At 30.1% G+C, this 21,040-nt stretch overlaps 1 long non-coding RNA gene across 1 annotated transcript; it reads right to left on the bottom strand.

Annotated features, from left to right (window-relative positions):
* Positions 1–6,638: 6,638 nt before the first annotated feature.
* On the bottom strand, positions 6,639–8,107 carry LOC133029342 (uncharacterized). The gene is made up of 3 exons (XR_009683497.1): positions 7,984–8,107; positions 7,319–7,380; positions 6,639–6,901 (listed from the first exon to the last, which is right to left on the bottom strand). It is a non-coding gene; the product is annotated as an uncharacterized LOC133029342 (long non-coding RNA).
* Between the last annotated feature and the right edge of the window lie 12,933 nt (positions 8,108–21,040).

The raw sequence follows: 21,040 nt of genomic DNA, 5'->3' as shown, positions 1-21,040 counted from the left end.
TGAAAAATATTCCATTTTAAGTTTAAAACTAACTTAAAAAATATCTTAAGAATCTTTAATAACTAATACCTAGGATTCCTCAACTTAATTTAAAATTTAAATAAAATATTCAAATTTAAGTTAGATATGAAAAATCAGTTGATAAACTAATTTATAAATTAATAGGAATATTTAATTAAATAAGTTATCGAAAAAATCTAGTTAGTTAAAATTCTTTATTTAATTAAATACAAGAAAAATACAAATAGTTTGTCTAGAAATAATATCTAAAACTAAAAGTGTTTTTCTTGAAATTAACTTTAAAATATTAAAATGAAAATAAATTTTCATATATTTTAAAAGTTAATTATTTTGCTAATTCAATTTTATTAGGTCAAACTAGTATAATTAACCTAGTACAGTTATTCAAATCAGGCAAATGGGCCTTCACAATTGGGGTAGTTCATGTGAGGGGGTGCTGGGTTCAGTATGTCGTACCCACTTCTATGACTCCCAACTCTCACACAAGGCCCAAAAGAGAGGAATTTAACCTTAAAATAAATAACTGTTATTAATTGAATAGGTCCAATAACTAAATGGACCTAAATAAAATCTATCATGGTGTGACATTTTATTTAGCAACAACCTATATGCATCTATATAATAAAATAAACATATACGCTCACACAGGCACACATTTGGATGGATCCTATCATGTTGCTAGGTCATACACAGATGAAAGAAGATTGTAAAATTTACCTGTTACAAATTATTAACTTGACCAAGGGAGCCATGAGTTAAAATCAGATCATTGGATCTGTCAACAAGTTAACCATGGCTATTTGCAATCAAGTAATAATAGGTTTTGAAAACTTACACACAATCTAAAACCACATACTCCTGTAACAAGGTTAGCTGGATAGTTGGAAGTAGGATTTATTTAATTTTAAATAATTAAATTTTGAAAATGAAATAATTAAATAAATAAATAAAATAAATAAAATTTAATTTTCGAAAAATTAAAAAAAATATTTATTTATTTTCGAAAATAATTAAAAAAAAATTATTTAATTTCAAAATTATTTTTAAAAAATATTTAAAATTAAACCTACAATTTTGAAAAATTAGGTTTCAACTAACCTAATATCATTTCAAAATTTGCTAACTACTTTTAAAAATTAAATGTTATTTTATAAATAAAAATTATATAAAAATTAAAAAAAGATAAATTAAATATCTTTTTCAGATTTTAAACTTAATTTAAATAAATAAAATAATAAAATTTAAAAGTTAGCAAAATATCTTACATCTATTTAAAATTTCATGATTATAGTTATCTTATTTTAATTTTAAATAAGGTCAAATTATTTAAAAAAAATTAATTTTAAAAAATTTAATATCTGATCTTTAAGTTTAAAAATAAGATATGATATAATCAAATTTAAAAAATAAGATAAATAATTAAGCAAAAAAGATAGATATTTACTATTTTCAAATTCAAATTACACTAATATCATAAATTAAATTAAAAAAAATATTAAATAAATTACTTATTATAATTAGAATTGAATTAGGACTACACAAAAAATCGGCAGTTAATTCCATGAAAAAGCATGAAAAAACGAAGAAAAACGAAAAAATTGTGAGCTGTACGGACGGCATGCGTTGCATACCTGTCCGCGCGCGCTCACAGAGGGAATAGCCGAGAAATCACGGCGCAGGAGGAAATCAGCATGATTTTCGCGCGCGTAAGGGGCTTCAGATAGGGTTCGGCGCGCGCATGGGGGAATTCAGACAGCAAGCTCGGTCGTTGCTTGTCTGAATTCAAGCTGTCTGCGCGCGTGGGTGATGTTCAGCATCCCTATCTTTTTTCGAATCTTCAAAAAATCATAGCTAATTCATATTAAATCGAAATTGAGTTCTGTAAAAAAGTAACTTGCTTAATTTTTTCCATACTATCCAATAAAAATAATTCAGAATCAAAATTTCAATTATTTTTCACGAAAATTCACAAACATCAATCAATCATCATATAACACTCAATACAGCATGAAACCATCCAAATAACAAACAATCGTTTTAAAGTCCAAATTTCTTGCAAGCAAATCAATTACCATGGCTTTGAGGCCAGTTGTTGGAAATTATATTACCAGGATCTTAGATCTACTCACAAATATGTTGTTTAACACCCTAAATATGAACTTTCTAAAACGATAAAATAAACACATATAAAGTTAAGAAAACCTTACATTGATGCAGCGGAAATAAGGTCTCCTTCCACTCAGGTCTCTAACCCTTGTATCTTTTCTGTCGCAGAGTATTATCAAGATCTGAGCCCGAATGTCCTTCTCTTTGAGTTTGATCCTTCACAGTCTTCCAATCTATGATTGAGTTACTGCTTGCTGTGTGTGGGAACTTACTCTTTCACTAGGGTCGAAATTTAGGAAGAGAAAAGAGAAGAAGGGTTTCGGCCAATAGAAGAAAATAGGGAAGGCTCAGTTTTTCTGAAGAGAGAAATTTTTGTCAGATAACTAATGAATGTATTGTTTTGACTGAGCCATCACTTTCTATTTATAGGAAACTACTAGGTTTAGGTTAGGAATTATTTGGCATTAAAATAATAAAAATCTCAATTTGAATTTCCACAATTAGTGGCCGGCCATGGTGTGATAATGGGCCCCACTTGATTTTGCAGTTTTAACAAATTTTATTTTTATTTTCTCAAAAACGTCAATTTTCCAATTCTAACCATTTAAATGCAAAAACTAATTATTTAATAACTAAAATAAATTATTAAATAATATTGTCATTTAATTTAATTATTAACTAGATATATAAAGTCCATTAATAAATAAATAAACTTAGAATCTCTTTTCTTTTCAATTTCACCCCTACTTAGTGAAAATTCATAAATTAGACATAGTCTAACTTTAGAATTATAATTGATCAATCACGAATCAATTAATGAGTCTTACAAGAAGAATGTTCTCAACTAGAATGGGGACCATGGATCTATATGTTGAGCTTCCAATAAGTGAACCAAATTTACCAAGTAAATTCGTACTTATTAATTCTTCGTTGAATCCATTCTTAGAACTTAGAATTGCACTCTCAGACTTATGTAGAGCATATTATATGTTCCAAGATATCAATATGCTATCTCATTTAACCATTGTTATAATCTTATTGTGATTTAAAGATCCTCTATATAGATGATTTACATCGAGATGGGATAATTTTACCGTTCTCACCCCTCAATGTATTTTGCCCCTTAAAACACTTAGCTACCTGTAAATGGTGTTTAGTGATCTAATAATTAGTCAGTTAAACAAGAGCTCATCCATTTACCTCTATTTGCTAAGCTTGAAGGGAATCATCACTTGACTTCTATATACTAGTAGAAGCTATAGATTCCATATTTATGTTCAAAGACTCCCACTTTTCAATCATACTATCATGTTCCCAAAATATACGTATCACCCTGACCCAAAAGTAGGCTTAACTAATAAATCAAAGAACATGAATAACACTCCTGAGTTGAGCCTAAGCATATCAGGATTTAGATTCTTTTAATCTTAAGATCAACTACTAATATTGACTTGGAAAGATATATAACGGTAAGTTTGTAATATCTTAACTTAATTGCAATATCGGTCCAGTCCAATGTATACTCCATACATTCGAAACTAGTATACTTTACTAATGTCCTGGAAAGAACATAACACTTACTCCAAGTGTAAGTACACATCATCGCTAATTATCATATTAGTGTAAATCCAATAACACTGATGAAACAGGGACTTAGTCTTTTGATTCATATGATCACAATCACATTCCACTGTGTTGACGATGTTGTAATTGTGAATAAACATATGATCTAGATTTAACTGATTTTGTGTGTGTGAAAGTAATAAACATATTAAACCATTGGCATGTAAAATTCATGCAAACATTAATCACTTCAAATTTCTTATATTGATAACTAATCAGATTGTAAAGAGTTTTATTTAGGGCATAAAACCCAACATATCACACTTACTCTTTGCTGATGATAGCTTGCTTTTCTGCTATGGCAATGAGAGTTCATGCCTCTCTATTAAGCGTGTTTTGGACATTTATCACCGTGCTTCTGGTCAAGCTCTCAACGCTGACAAACCGATCATGTCATTCTCTCCAAATACAACTCTAGCAGCCCAAATTTTCTTCCACAGAACGCTCTCGATGCCAATCACGGAGTGTCATGAAAAATACCTTGGGTTATCGGCATACTCTAGGCGAGACCAACAACAAATGTTCAGCAATGTAAAGGAAAATGTTTGGAGGTTAATGAACACTTGGAATGAAAAGATTTTCTCGGCTGGGGGCAAAGAAATACTTCTCAAAGCGGTTGTACAATCAATCCCAACGTATGCCATGAGCTGCTTCCGCTTACCCCTAATGGTTTGTCAAAATTTAGAATCGATGATGTCAAACTTTTGGTGGGGTTGAATTGAAAATGGTTCTTGCATTCACTGGAGAAACTGGAAATGATCTGCAAAACCAAAGCTGAAGGTGGAATGGGTTTTCGATCTTTTGAGCAATTCAATCAAGCTCTACTTGCTAAACAAGCCTGGAGACTTATTGATAACCCCTCCTCTATGCTCAGCAGAATTTTAAAGAGCCGATACTTTCCTTTCAACTCCTTTCAAGAGGCCTCTCATGGACACTCCCATTCTTTATCTTGGCAGGGGATCTTATATGGTCGGAAATTGCTTTTATCTGGTCTGCGATGGAAGATAGGAGAGGGAAGGAATATTCATTGTGGGACGGATCCATGGATACCTGGTAATAATTTTTTCTCCCTTTCCTTTATAAGGGACCTGATGATGCGGTTGTAGCTAATCTAATAACTGAAGACCGGCAGTGGAACACTGAGCTTTTAAATCAATACTTCATTCCTGCTGATGTTGAGCGCATCCTTACAATTCCTTTAAGTTATTTTCCAAGTAATGATCGCTTGATTTGGCAACACAGCAACAACGGTTCCTATACAGTGCAATCAGGCTACCATTTGGCTACTTCTCTAGCTGAACAATCTCATTCCTCTAGCTCCACTTCAGATTCGGCTTGGTGGAAATCGTTTTGGTCGTTATAAATTTGCCAGAGAAGATCAAGATTTTTGCTTGGCGAGTCATTCATGATGCCCTCCCTGTGGCAACTTCCCTTGTCAAACGGAAAATCATCACAGATGCCACTTGCTCAGTTTGTAGACAGGCGTGGGAATCCATTGGGCATATATTTTTCGGTTGTCCCTATGCTAAAGCTGTATGGTGTTCTTCACAACACACTTTTGACTGGCATAAGGCAATTTCAATGTATAAAGGTGATTATTTGAAGCATTTATCCTCCATCCACACTAAACCTGAACTGGAGCAAATTATATGCAATATGTGGTGCATATGGGCTGAAAGAAACCAGGTAGTTCACGGCAAAAAGGCAAAATCTGCAACATCTCTTGCTGCCTTCTCTCTGCAATATCTGGATCATTATCGAGCTGCTCAACACAAATACCGGCCTACTGCAATAATTTCACAGCAGTCGTCTTCATCAGCCCCTGACCGCACTCCTTGGCAGCCACCTCCTACAGGTTCTTTTAAACTAAATATTGATGCTGCTCTTGATAAGAGTAGCTCCAAATTTGGGGTAGGTGCGGTTATCCGAGACTCTTTGAAATATGTTATTGCAGCTTTTTCAATGCCTCTTGTTGGTCACTTTGCCTCACACGAGATGGAAGCCAAAGCCATGTTTCACGGCCTCAACTGGGCACTTCAACAACAGCTACAAGTCTCTATAGTTGAAACAGATGCATTATTGGTTTCAAATGCTTTGCAGTCAAGAACAGTGGGCATTTCAGCTTTTCATGATTTAATTAGTGATGTTTCTTGCCTCATTTCTTTTTTCCCTAATATATCTGTAACACATGTTAAACGTGATGCTAATTCAGTTGCAGATAGTTTGACAAAGTTTGCCTTAGGGTTGGATGAGGCTTGTTTTTTGTGGGAGAATTTTCCTCCTACTATTTACTCTGTTATTGTAAATGACTATCTTTAATTTATAATAACAAAGTTTTATCTTAAAAAAAAAAAAAATACAAGAACCCAAGAGTAAAACCAATGGTGGCGGTTGATTGCCCTTAAACAGTGTGATATTAATTACTACTTAGCTTAAGGATTGTAATAAAATATTGAGTAATTTGTGGTAAAAATATTTAAGTTTAATTTTTGATTATAAATAAATAATTAAGTTTAATTTTTTGCATTATTAATACTTAAGTTATATTTTTGAAACTATGTAGGTATTTGGTAGTTTAGTGTCAAGTTATTATCCATGTATCATTTTTTTATTGATATATTTAAATTAAATTTTTTTAAAAAAATAAAAATAATAATAACCTGGACCAAATCAGGATTCCCCACATGACAATTTAATTAACACTTAACCGTTAGGTACTTACAGAAGTTTAAAAGTTATAATTTAGGTATTATTACTCCTAAGAATTAAACTTAAATATTTATTTGGAACCAGGAGTTAAACTGTAACACCCTAATACTAAGGCACGCTACAGTGCTTTTTCAATTATTGTGCAATCTTTGCTAATCAAAGAAATTTCTCGAAAAACGTGTCAAATTAAAATTTTTGCTTTAAACATTAAACTTTGTAAAATAATATAATATTTACAAATTCCGGGATCCCGATTTCAAACTTTTGAAAATTTACTGTTTAAACTTTACATTCAAAATATACAAGTTCTGGGTCGCACAGCGACTTTCAAAATACAACACCCAGATGTCCCGAGACCGAACACTCCAGGTCGCGCCGCTTGACATGTACAATCTCACCCAAGCTCAGGTTCATTCCTATTCAGCCTTCGCCTTTCCTTTACCTACACATGGAAGCAGAAACTGTGAGTCAACAGACTCAGTAAGAAATGCATATAACATACCATATAATTTCCGACCTGTAAATAGGCGCCCATACACCTATTTACAGAGCTTAACAGATAAGTATGAACGTTCATTACCAGGGTACAACCACTATACCACATACACATCGCACCTCACTGTACGAGTGTTGGTAGGGTTTATCCCGATCACTGAGTAACACTGAGTGATGTACCACACACCTTAGCATTTTTCCATGCTTGTGTTGGTATCACTGTATCACAACAATCACTGTACCAATACACTCTATAACTTATTCATACAAGTGTTGGTAGCGTTTAACATAATTCAAGCATGCATATATAAACGCATATACATACATTCAGATAATCACATCATACATTATACACAGTTCTTACCTGTTTTCCGAATTCAAGTGTGCTGGCCGACCTGAACGGAATTCACGTGCTAGATGGATGCCCTAATCACAAAAATGGTAATACAGATGAGTGACTCGCTAAATCACTTTCCGGGACTTAAAACTTGAAACTAAAAGTTTCCCTATCGATAAACCTCAAGGCAATACCCTATATATCTCAAAATTGGCCAAAACTAGGGTTCTGGAAAATCCCCCAACAGGTAAACCGGTTCCCATCCGGTATCCCGGTTCTGGGTCACCAACCGGTCGACCGGTTGGTACAGACCACCCAGAACCGGAATTCCGGTTCTACTGCTGGGAACCAAAAAATCTTCCCCCCTTAATTCAAATCAAGCCCAAACTTTACCAAACTTTCCAGTATACCTATACAATGCATATACAATGATTTCCAGGCAGCAATTCACAGAACAAACCATCACAACTCAAGTTGCCATTAATGAACAAAGCTTTGCTCTTAGAACTTAAACTTGAATAAAATCAACAACACACTGCAAAACCAGCTACTAGGAGCTAATATCAACTCAAAAGAGCCCTAAAATTCGAATCCTAAACCTACCTAAACCTAACAGCCACTTATTCCCAAAATCACATGTTCAAACTAAGTAAAAGCTCAAAAATTACATAAGCAAGAGTTCTAGGGCTTACCTTAGATAAATCCTCCTTGATTCCTTGCTAAATCTCAGAAAAACAAGATGAAAAATTCTGGTTTGCCTTTGATTTTCCCCAGCCGAAAGCAAGAAAGAGAGAGGAAAGGTTAATTTGATCTCTTTTTTTTCTATTTCTTCTATTTTCTCTAAATGGGAAAAAAAACCTAAGGAAAATCAATTTTCCCCTTGCTGAAAATATCTTTGCTAGGTGTCAATCAACCAAAAAGCCACCTATCTCTTATCCCTTTCAAATGACAAAAATGCCCTTAGACTTAAACTAGGGTATTTCTTTGAAACTAGGGGTAAAATGGTCAATTTCCATAACCCCGCTCAATCCCGATACTTTATCTCCTCTAAAATATTCCCCACTATGAAATAGGGTTCTAAACTTACTCATGTGATTATCTAGCCATCCATCGCATTTTCCGTTGTCGCCGAGCAAAAATCACAAAATTAACATATTTCACATATAAACTAAATAATACCCCTAGAGTTTAATAAAATCTCCGGAATTGAGAAATTATAACTCTAACATTTATTTCTAAATATTGGGGTCCACAAATAAATTAATTCACAAATAATAATAAAATAATAAAAATTAGTGCTAATTGTCTTTACTAATCCACATTACTAGAGCGGTCATTACATAAACTTAAGTATTTATACCACAAATTATTGACTTCCACTATGGTATACATAACGATTACTAAAAGTAAAATACTTGTCAACATTGTACACTTTAAATAGGTATTTAGACTTTCTATCGACATTCAAAGGAATTTTTTGGTTTATTTTTTTTTTCTTATGATTCTATATATTATAATTATTTAGGGTGATTTGTAAATTTTTTAAGAAAATTTGAATAACTTATAGTGTCGAAAATAAAATTCATATTTTTTTATACGCGCAACTACTTTTTTCTTATACCTATAATAAAATATCAATTTAAATCTTACTTTTGCATTATAAATTATTTAGAATTTTTTAAAAATTTATAAGTGATTCTAAATAACTACAACGTACGCAATTATAAAAAAATTAGACTAAAATTGTCTAAATACCAAAACAGATAAAGTTTACAAAATAACAAACCTTTTCCAATACTTTTAACTAAATATAATCACTTTGAAAAATAGTTTCCATTTACAAAATTTTCTACAAGAACATTTAAGTCCGTTAAATATTTTTTTTGAACTATTGAGATTGTTAGATTTAAAGATTTTTGTCCAATTATAACAAAAAAAAGTATAATATAAATGAAAATTCAGGAGGCTAAAAATTTGAGGGACATGATTTATTAAATATCAAAGTGTGGGAGCATGATTTTATACATAAATAATCATCGAATTAGTAAAATCGAATAAAATTGGACAAAAATCTTTAAATCTAGCAATTTCAATAGTTCAAAAAAAAAAAAAATTAACGATTAGAAAAATTTAAAAGTATGATTAAATACATATCAAAATTTAGAGGACAAAAATCCTAATTAACTATTGTATAATTTGAGAATTTTGTTATCCCTTAATTATTATTATTTTATGGTACTCAATTATAGGATTTGGTGTATATTATATATGTAATAGGACTTGTGAGTTGCGACTAATTCTAAAACCAAGGAAAAACTGCCTCTTACAAATGACCAACAATATTAGTCATCGTGAATGTTTGCGGACCAAACCAACATTCACGTGAGCCTCAAATTAAAAACAAAACAAAAAGAAAAATCCAATCCGATCTTTTATTTTCTTGAAATTATGTCTTCTCAAATCTAATCTTAATTAATTTTCTTTGTCTATTCATGCTGCTTTCATAAAGATATATATATATATGGATGATTTGTCAATGAGTAATATTTATTTATGGATAATAAAAAAATTAATGAGGTGACAATTTGGTGACCTGCTATAGTAGTATAGTAGGTGACCAACAAAATTTTTTCTTAGAAAAAAAAACTATATTTATTTTCTTAATTATGATGATTCTAACCAATTAATAATTATTTTTAGAAATAAATTTACTTTGCTTAAATTACTATATTATCTTTACACTAAATATAAAAATGTATTAAACATGGAGGATCTTTTTGTTGGGAGCAACAACACATTGGCTTTTTTTCTTTCAAAACATGTTCATTTTTCTTGATGTCATTAAAAAAGGTTTATAAAAAGAGAAATTCATTCTTACAATCTTTTATTTATTCTTTATTATAATTATACTTTTGTTTAAATTAATATCAATTTTACTATTGTTATATAACGTGAATCATTAATATGATACCGCCTTTTTAATATTAGAACAACAATATCATGACATTTACTTAGGTGAGCGTGTGGAGCTTAGAATATAAGCCCACACACTAGCTACTATTTTAACTCTTTTGTTTTTAAAAAATTATATTTTATCTCTTTAGTTATTAACGATGTAGTTTTTCAATGTTCTTTATTTAGGGTATTAGATTTGATATACATAAAGTTTTGAATTTAGTATACTAAAATAGTGGTGACATTTCATTAGTACTCCACTTTAGTACTTTTATTACTTTTCTTATCTAATTGATCAAATGGTATGCGAGTTAAATTTCAAATGAAAAGTTACTAATTAATTTCTTATTTCCTTAGTTAATTTTAAAATGAAAAAAATACTCATGAGTTTCTTATTTACTTCGCATAAGAGATAACTTTAAATTAAAAAATTAATCAGGATAATTAGTGTAATTGAAATATGTCTATATGTATAATTTACTTTTTGTGCTAGTGTTTGATTTTTTTTTTTCTTTGTTGTGTTTCGATTGCAATAGTTGATCTTTGCTTGGTGGTAGATTTTATTGAATCTATTACAATGTTGACAATGGCGTTTTTTTTTGTCAGAGCATTGTGCAGTGTCGACAATGATATTGAATGGTAACCGCTCGTGCGAAATTTTTGGGGTAGATTGTTACCAATTTAAAAAATGTGATATGAATTCCATTTCGTTATTAAATAATGATGTGTCACGATAAATGTGTTAAGTGTACATATTTAAAATTTTCCATTATAAAAATGTATTAGATAAGGAGGTATTTTTTTTATATGGCACTAAGATTTGTATGTGGGCTATATTATTAGGATATCACAAACTCTCTTGGTGACTTCAAGTTAGACCACTATATAATAAAAAATTAATTCATACGGATGGTATTTACAAAAATGATTAATAATTTATCATTTTTTTATTATATGTCTGTTAAATTATTTAATGTATTTCTCCCTGTTTCCTATTCTCTTGTGCTAGCATAAAACTCAGGTTCTTTGTCATATTCTATTGTTGAAACAGTTAAAACTCAAGTTCTTTGTCATATTCTATTGTTGTAACAATTATTATGTTTTGGTCGTAATTGTATATTTTTCTAAGATGAAGAATCTGCACAAATAAAGTATAATTTTTTAGGGAACGCGTGTGAAGTCCTCCGCTTCCTCTCATGGCGAAGAAGAAACGGGGGACTTCGAAGCTTCCCAAAATCGTCGCTGATGTCGAGAACACCTCCGATCTCCCTTCGATCCAACCTGAAGAGAATGTCTCTGAAGCTATTCCGCCCCCAATCGCGATAGACGAACAACTTGCCCCATTCGAGAATAACGAACTGCCTGCCCCTGAGATTTTTCGCGACTCGAGCGAGAACTTGGAAGGAGATCCAGTTGACGACGGTCTGTTTGTCTCGCCGAAGTCAGTGAGCTGGGCTGAGGAAGTAGAGAAAGCAGATTTCAATGCCAAATCGAAAGATATCTGGAGTAAATTCAAATCAAATCAGGTTTGCACCCCTTCTACCCGACTGGAATTTACTGAACCTATGAAAGTAGGGGATCAATTGATTGCTAAATTAGATGTGGATGAGGTTGAAAGTGAGGCTGCTGTTGGAATTTTATTTTCCCAGGATCTTAGATCTACTCACAAGTATGTTTATTAACACCCTAAATATGAACTTTCTAAAACGATGAAATAAACACATATAAAGTTTAGGAAACCTTACATTGGGTGCAGCGGAACATAATGACTCCTTCCGTTGAGATATCTAGCCATTGATTCCTTTCTGTAGCAGAGCATTATCAATATCTAAACCTGAATCTCTTTCTTTGAATCTTTGATGCTGAAACTCCTTCTTGCTGAAAGTCTTTCTTCACGATCTTCCTCACTATGATTGAGGTATCACTTGCTGTGTGTGGGCACTACTCTCACACTAAGAATTTCGAAATCTCAATGAGGAAGAGAGAGAGAGTGGGTTCAGCCAAAGATAGGGAGAGCGAAGGCTCAGGTTTTTCTCTGAAGGAAAAATAGAAAATTTAAGTGTAAATTTCCTGAAGCCTTCACTATCTATTTATAGCATTCCACTAGGGTTAGGTTTGAATTATTTGGCATTAAAATAATGAAAATATCAGTTTAAATTTCCTAGAAAAGTGGCTGGCCCTATACTAGTGGATTTGGGCCTCACTTTTTGCAATTTTGCAGTTTTACCTTTTCTGCATCTGATTTTCTCAAAAACGCCAATTTTCTAATTCAACCATTTAAATGCCAATTCTAACTATTTAATAACTATAAATAATTATTAAATAATATTGTCATTTATCATATTTATTAATTGAACCATACAAAGTATCATAATTAACAAATATGCCCCTATAAATTCTTTCTCTACAATTTCGCCCTTACTTAGTGAAAATTTCACAAATAGACATAGTCTAATTTGAGAATTATAATTGATTAATCAAAACCAATTATATGAGTCTTACAAGCAATATTATCTCAACTAGTGCGGGGACCATGGGTCTATATAACCGAGCTTCCAATAAGTAGATCAAGAATTTATCACTAAAATTCACTAACTTATTAATTCTTCGTTGAATCCACGCATAGAACTTAGAATTGCACTCTCAGTATATAGAATGCTCTATATGTTCCACCATATTGACACATCATTAGTTATCCATTGTTATAATCCTAATGTGATCAATGATCCTCTATATGAATGATCTACACTGTAAAGGGATTAAATTACCGTTACACCCTACAATGTATTTATTCCTTAAAACACTTGACCCCGTATAAATGATATTTCAGCTTATGTGAAATGAGTACTCCACCATTTATGTTCGTTTGGTCAAGCTCGAAGGAGATCATCCTTTGCTTACTATTCGCCAGATAGAAGCTATAGATTCCATGTTTATGTTAGCGCTCCCACTCAATTGCACTACCGTGTTCCCGAAATGTACGTATCACCCTGACCTAAAAGTAGGCTTAACTAACAAATCAAAGAACACGAATAGCCTTTCGAGATTGAGCCTAATCATATCATGATTAAGAACATTTGATCTAGGATCAACTAGGCGATATTGACTTGAATAGATATTACGGTAAGTTTAATTAAATCTAAGTCAAAGTTCAATATCGGTCCCTTCCGATGCATACTCCATGCATCCAACCTGAGCTTTACTTTAACCAATGCTCTGGAAAGAACATAGCATTTCTCCAAATGCAAGTACACTCTTGTTGTAGATTATCATATCAGTAAAACCATATGTCTGATAAATCTAAGAAACTTTATTCACATAGTCATGTTTACTTTCCAATGTGTTGACGGCACAATAAATAGGATCAAGTATGTGAAAAGGGTTTCAGATGAATTTATACATTATGTACATATAATCATGAAATAAATCATGTGAACCATGCAACATTAAATGTTATTTCTGATCTATATTAATAAGTAAATCTGATTATATTGAAATGAGTTTTATTTAGGGCGTAAAACCCAACAAACTCCCACTTGCACTAATATAAAACAAAAAGTGCGTTTCAAATAATCTCAACACCTTGATATACAAATCAAGTGTAGTAGTAGTAAACTCCTCGTAATAGGATCTGAAAGGTTGAATTAAACACAACCTTTTCTCCACCATTACTCTTCCTTTAATCACAAAATCATTGATAATGTGAAATTCCTCTCTATATGTCTACTCTCTTGGGATACTGGATTCTATATCTTTGGCAACTACTTTCGGTTAATTAGGAAATTAACACTAGTAGTTTAAGGCAATTTGGAATGATGCCAAAAATGTATAGAACTTTCCTTAGACTGAATAAGTACCTTTCCTGCAACCTTAACATTCAGTCCCTCTCTGGTAGACCTAGAGACTTCAGATAGGTTTTTACACTTCTCCAAAATCACTATTCCACTCCCAGAGTAACCACCATCTTATCAGAAAGATTTACTAGCACAAAGGCAAATTTTGAAATCTGATATGGTGTAGTCTAAGAGTTTTAAACACACCCTTATAGACTAACATATAGTTCCTCTTCTTAATCTTAGGATTTACTTGATTGTCTTCCAATGTTCTTCTCCTGGATTAATCTGATACCTACTCATTACTCCCAATCAACAGCAGGTGTCTGGTCTAAGGCATACAAAAGCATATCTAAGACCTCTCACTGTTGATATAAGAAATTCTTTCATGGCTTTATCTTTTCTGGAATAGTTGAAACTTTTCGTTAGATAAATAAAATCTATGTTTAAGAAGTTGTGAAGCTTCTATAGATTGCCATCAGAAAGAAAATGCTTCAGCATCTTACTAAAGTAAGTTGCTTGCATTAGAGTAAGTAATTACCAGGTATACCACAAGCCATAGGTTTAGATAAACTCAAACCTATAATACTAGGAACATGAAGTTTTGTTAAGTCCATTGAATGGACTTATAAACGAAAATTTCCTTTTATGTCCTTGTAATAAAAAACTTAAGGTTATTCCATGTGAATGGATTAAACCATAGTTCTTTTGGCTTTCTTCGTAGTTTCTTATCTTGACAATCCATTACTTGTTTAAACTCACTATGGATTTTAATCACTAGTGTCTCCCAAGTCATGAGAAGGTGAGTTCCTAGAAACTCTCCCACTACGACAAGGTACCGTGAATTATGTCGAAGAAAACTAAATGGTATTGATCTCTTCGGTTGTGACAAGACAACAGAGACAGTGGGATCATCATATGTTATATAAGATGATAGAACACTTTTGGAATCAAGAAAAATATCTCCTTTATTTGCTACTTGTTTTCAGACTTAGTCATTATCTTAGAAAAGTAGTATTTGTTTGAACAAACACTTTCTTATCTATTGACAATGGGATGGTCCACCCCTAATCACTTAGAACAGCTAACAAACCATGGTTAACAGTTCTAGCTTTTCTTAAGATTTTGATTAGGTCACCCATGAATCTAGTAATGATTTACATTAAGTATACAACCATTACATCATTGAAATTGTATTACCATAGAAGGAATTAGGCAATGACTAGTAACTAATCATCAACATGCAACTCGAAATTTCTGGGGAGCTAAGTTTGGATATAATTTAAAAATCAAATTAATGATCTTTGAACTGCATATCTACTAACTATTTCTCCACCCCTATCAGTTCGCAAGATCTTTAACCATTTACCTTAATGGTTTTAACCATTGCTAGAAATTAATGAAATTTTTCAAACATTTCAAATTTCTTGCTAAAAGGTATAATTCTAGAGTTATCGTTTTAAGAATACAACGAAAAACTCATATCCACCCCTGAATGTACATCCATCTGCGAATGAGATGAACTACTTTCAGTGGATATAGGCATATTAACTCTTTGCAGAGATTGATCTTGTCAAATCCACTATGAACAAGATACAAATGCCATAGATTAATGAAAAATGTGGTAGTGTCTTTTGATGACTTAGATTTAGTTACATCAAAGAGTTCTTAGAATACTGCAAGTGGATCCTGGTCACAGAATACCTAACTCATATTCCATACAGTTTTAATCCATTAATAGAAGATGGATATTAAACCCTTGTGAAGGTGTAACTGTATTGTATTCTAGAATTAGAAATATAAGAAAATTTCTGTTTGGATTCTAAAATTAAAGTCAAAGACTTAATTTATACCAAATAAAATGAGTAATTTTATCTTGGACCACCACTACTAATACAAACTCTAAGTCAGATTTGCCCATACAAGTAGGAGATTTCTAAGATTGAGGATTTATATCAATTGGGAATAGAATTTCGGGATTATAATCATATGCGTCATTTAATTTCTTAAGAGAAAATATAGAATGACATGAAATGATTTATAGACCATTCATCCAATGATATGTTTTGAAGCTAATTCGAAATGAATAAGGTAAGAGGAATTAGGATAATTTCGTTTATAAATAAGAATCCAACGATGCTTCGATTAGCGAAAGACAAAGTAATCTTATTTATGTAATCTTCTTGTTTCATATTGTAAAAATACTAGTCTAAGGTGTCATCAATTGATGAACAGCTAGATGTTGCATATACAATATTTATCTTTCGAGATCTTACACTATTATGTATGTCTAATGGTAAAAATCCATTAGGGATTTATCTCATTAGAAAAACAAACATGTTAGACCAACAATGAAGATTCGAAATTAAACTACAATTTAATAACAGAAAATAACATGGTTCAATATAAATTCATACACAATTCAGAAATTATAAACATATAGCAAGTAGGAATGACTAGTGAAAATACTAAAACATACAATCCTAAATAATTTCCAAGGTTTTCAACAAACTGATACAGTGTCCCAGTAGGCGAGAGTCAAAGTACCATTTATTGAATAGAGTTGTCAGCTCATCTAAAATAGAAACCATTCTATCAACCTTTTATTCGATCAAAATAAGAATCCAACGTTGTCCCGGTAGGCGAGAGTCAAGGTTATTCTCATTTTATGAGCTTCCACCATTGTTTCATGTTTTATGAGTTTATCTCTAAGTAGTCACCGTAGGGGAGAGTCTAAATAGAGACGAAAACTCACAAAACACTTATCAAATGAAATCTTACGGTGTTAAATGCGTTCAACGAATAACCATCCATAGGGGGACGAAGTCTAGCGTCTCGAGGTTATATTGAAAATATTTAACTTTTGTAAGACCAACAATGGAGATCGAATATCTTAATAATAATCAAGCTCATTATTTAAAGTGAGTTGTATTTTCTTTGATTCTCTTTATTTAATCTATTTATTTTAAATATATATTTATTTAAAATTTCCAATTTAGAATGAAAAATTCTAAAAATAAATTTTAATTTAATATTTATAAATTTTACTTAGATGGATATGAAAATAACATGTATTTCTTCCATCTTAGTAATAATTTCCAATAAATATTTAGAAAAATATTCAATTTAAGTTGTTACAAAATTAATATAAATTAATTTACAACTCAAATTTAATTTTCTATAAATTTATATTGCATTTCGAAAAATTAAAGTATTGAAGAATACAATTTTCGAAAATGCATGTTAAAATTAAAAATTAATCCTGGAAAAATTATTCTAATTTAATGTTGGCCCAAAATTAATTAATAAAATTAATTTACAACAAAAAATATAATTTTCCTATTTAATTAAATATATAAGAAAAATTTCTAATATTTAAGTATGATGATGAAAATCAACTTAAATATTAATTTTCTATTTAATTAAATACACTAAAAAAAATACTTCAAGCAAAAATATCATCTATCTAGATTTTCCTTTGACTAATTAATTCGATTTCTAATAATATACTTTAATTCAATTTATTTTAAATTAATCAATAAATGAAAAAATCATTGATTTAAGTTGATCCAAGAATTAATTAAAATAAATAATTAATTTACAACTTAATCTATTTTTCAAATAAAATTCGAAATTCCAGCATTTAAGAAATGCAATTTCGAAATTTGATTAATAAAATAAAGAAAAAATATATTTTGAAAATTATTTAAATTTAGTTGAAAAAATAAATTTCAACTAAAAATAATTTTCTATTTAATTAAGTGTCATGAAAAATAAATATTTAAGTATCATGATGAAAATCAACTTAGATATTTAATTTTTCAAATTAATTAAATGTATTAAATTCAAGAAATAAATAATTAAGTGTAGAGAATGCTTAATTATTAATTTCTAGTTTAATACTAGGAAAAAATATACTTAAAATAAATTGTACCAAAATTAATTATTTAAATAATTAATTTCACAATTTATAATATTTTCCTATTTAATATTAGAAATAATAAGTAGTCTAGAAATAACTATCTAGAAAATATCTTATTTGACTAAGTATCTTTTCCACAAAATTTGAAAAAATATCTAATTTAAGTTGTATTAGAAAAAAAAAATCTAGAACTTAAATATTTTTCAAATTTAAATTTAATTAAATATCAAAAATTAAGTTGTAACCACTTAATATAAAAATATTCCATTTTAAGTTAATATTCGAAAAGATATTAACTTAAAAAATATCTAAAGAATCTTAATAACCAATGCCTAAAATTCCTCAACTTAATTTTGAAATTTGAAATTCAAAAGATATTCGGATTTAAGTTGGTTAGTTGTAGATAACTAAATATCAACTTAAATAAGAATATTTAATGAAAAATTTAAATTAAGTTCGAGAAAGAATCTAGATGGTTATAATTCTATATTTAATTAAATACAAGAAAATACATATAGTTTAGCTTAGAATAAAGAATTCTTTAAACTATAATTTTCTTAAATTAATTTCAAAATAAATGAAATTAATTATGTTGCTAATCAATTTTATTAGGTTAAACTAGTGTAATTAACCTAGTACAGTTGTTCAAATCAGGCAAATGGGCCTTCACAATTGGGGTGGTTCATGTGAGGGGGTGCTGGGTTTAGTATATCGTACCCACTTCTATGGCTCCCAACTCTCACACAAGGCCCAAAAGAGAGGAATTTAACCTTAATAAGAACAACTGTTATTAATTGAATAGTCCCAAAAACTAAATGGGCCTAAATAAATTCTATCAAGAACTATGATAATTTATTTAGCAACAACAACCTATATGCATCTATAATAAAATTAAACACATAGGCTCACACAGGCACATTTTGGATGGGTCCTATCATGTTGCTAGGTCATACACAGATGAAAGAAGATTGTAAATATACCTGTTACAAATTATTAACTTGACCAAGGGAGCCATCAGATCATTAGATCTGGCAAAAAGTAACCATGGCTATTTGCAATCAAGTAATAATAGGTTTTGAAAACTTACACACAAGCTAAAACACATACTCCTGCAACAAGGTTAGCTGGATAGTTGGATGTAGGATTTATTTAATTTTAAATTGAATAATTAATTTCGAAATAATTAATTAATTAAAAAATAATTTTTGAAAATTTAAAAAAATTTGAAAAATTCGAAAATTTAAAAAAAAAATAATTTAAATTTAAAATTAAACCTACAATTTTGAAAAATTAGGTTCAACCAACCTAAATATCATTTCAAAATTTGCTAACTACTTTTAAAATTTAAATGTTATTTTACAAATAAAAATTAAATAAAAAATTAAAAAAGATAAATGAATATCTTTTTCAGATTTTAAATGTAATTTAAATAAATAAAATAACAAAATTTAAAAGTTAGCAAAATATCTTATATCTATTTAAAATTACATGATTATAGTTATCTTATTTTAAATTTAAATACGGTCAAATTATTTAAAAAAGATTTAATTTAAAAATTTAAAATCTGACCTTAAATTTAAAAATAAGATAACATATAATCAAATTTAAAAATAAGATAGATTATTAAGCAGATAAGATAGATACTAACTATTTTAAATTCAAATTACACTAATATCTTGAATTAAATTTAAAAAATATTAAATTAATTCAAAATGATAATTAGAATTGAATTAGGAATAGTAATAGTATAAATACAGAACTACACAAAAAATCGGAAGTTAATTCCATGAAAAAGCATGAAAAAACGAAGAAAAACGAAAAAATTGTGAGCTGTACGGACAGTTTTCGCGATCGTAGGAAAATTTCAGCACAGCTCCGATTTTTCGGAATCTTCAAAAAATCATAACTAATTCAAATTAAATCGAAATTGAGTTCTGTAAAAAAATAACTTGCTTAATTTTTTCCATACTATCCAATAAAAATAATTTCAGAAACAGATATTCAATTATTTTTAACGAAAACTCACAAACACCAATCAATCATCAAATAACACTCAATACAACATGATACCATCCAAAAACAAACAAACAATCGTTTTAAAGTCCAAACTTCTTGCAAGTAAATCAATTACCATGGATCTGAGGCCAGTTGTTGGAATTTTATTTTACCAGGATCTTAGATTTACTCACAAGTATGTTTATTAACACCCTAAATATGAACTTTCTCAAACGATGAAATAAACACATATAAAGTTTAGGAAACCTTACATTGGGTGCAGCGGAACATAATGACTCCTTCCGTTCAGATATCTAGCCCTTGATTCCTTTTTGTAGCATTATAAGTATCTGAACTTGGATCTCTTTCTTTGAATCTTTGATGCTGAAACTCCTTCTTGCTGAAAGTCTTTCTTCACGATCTTCCTCACTATGATTGAGGTATCACTTGCTGTGTGTGGGCACTACTCTCACACAAAGAATTTCGAAATCTCAATGAGGAAGAGAGAGAGAGTGGGTTCAGCCAAAGATAGGGAGAGAGAAGGCTCAGGTTTTTCTCTGAAGGAAAAATAGAAAATTTAAGTGTAAATTTCCTGAAGCCTTCACTATCTATTTATAGCATTACACTAGGGTTAGGTTTGAATTATTTGGCATTAAAATAATGAAAATATCAGTTTAAATTTCCTACAAAAGTGGCTGGCCCTATACTAGTGGATTTGGGCCTCACTTTTTGCAATTTTGCAGTTTTACCTTTTCTGCATCTGATTTTCTCAAAAACGCCAATTTTCTAATTCAACCATTTAAATGCCAATTCTAACTATTTAATAACTATAAATAATTATTAAATAATATTGTCATTTATCATATTTATTAATTGAACCATACAAAGTATCATAATTAACAAATATGCCCCTATAAACTCTTTCTTTACAATTTCGCCCTTACTTAGTGAAAATTTCACAAATAGACATAGTCTAATTTGAGAATTATAATTGATTAATCAAAACCAATTATATGAGTCTTACAAGCAATATTATCTCAACTA

This window comes from Cannabis sativa, chromosome 1, assembly GCF_029168945.1.
Source record: "Cannabis sativa cultivar Pink pepper isolate KNU-18-1 chromosome 1, ASM2916894v1, whole genome shotgun sequence".
In the NCBI taxonomy this organism is placed as follows: Eukaryota; Viridiplantae; Streptophyta; class Magnoliopsida; order Rosales; family Cannabaceae; genus Cannabis; species Cannabis sativa.
Note: the sequence above shows the minus strand (reverse complement) of the source record. Positions and strands in the feature narration are given on the sequence as shown.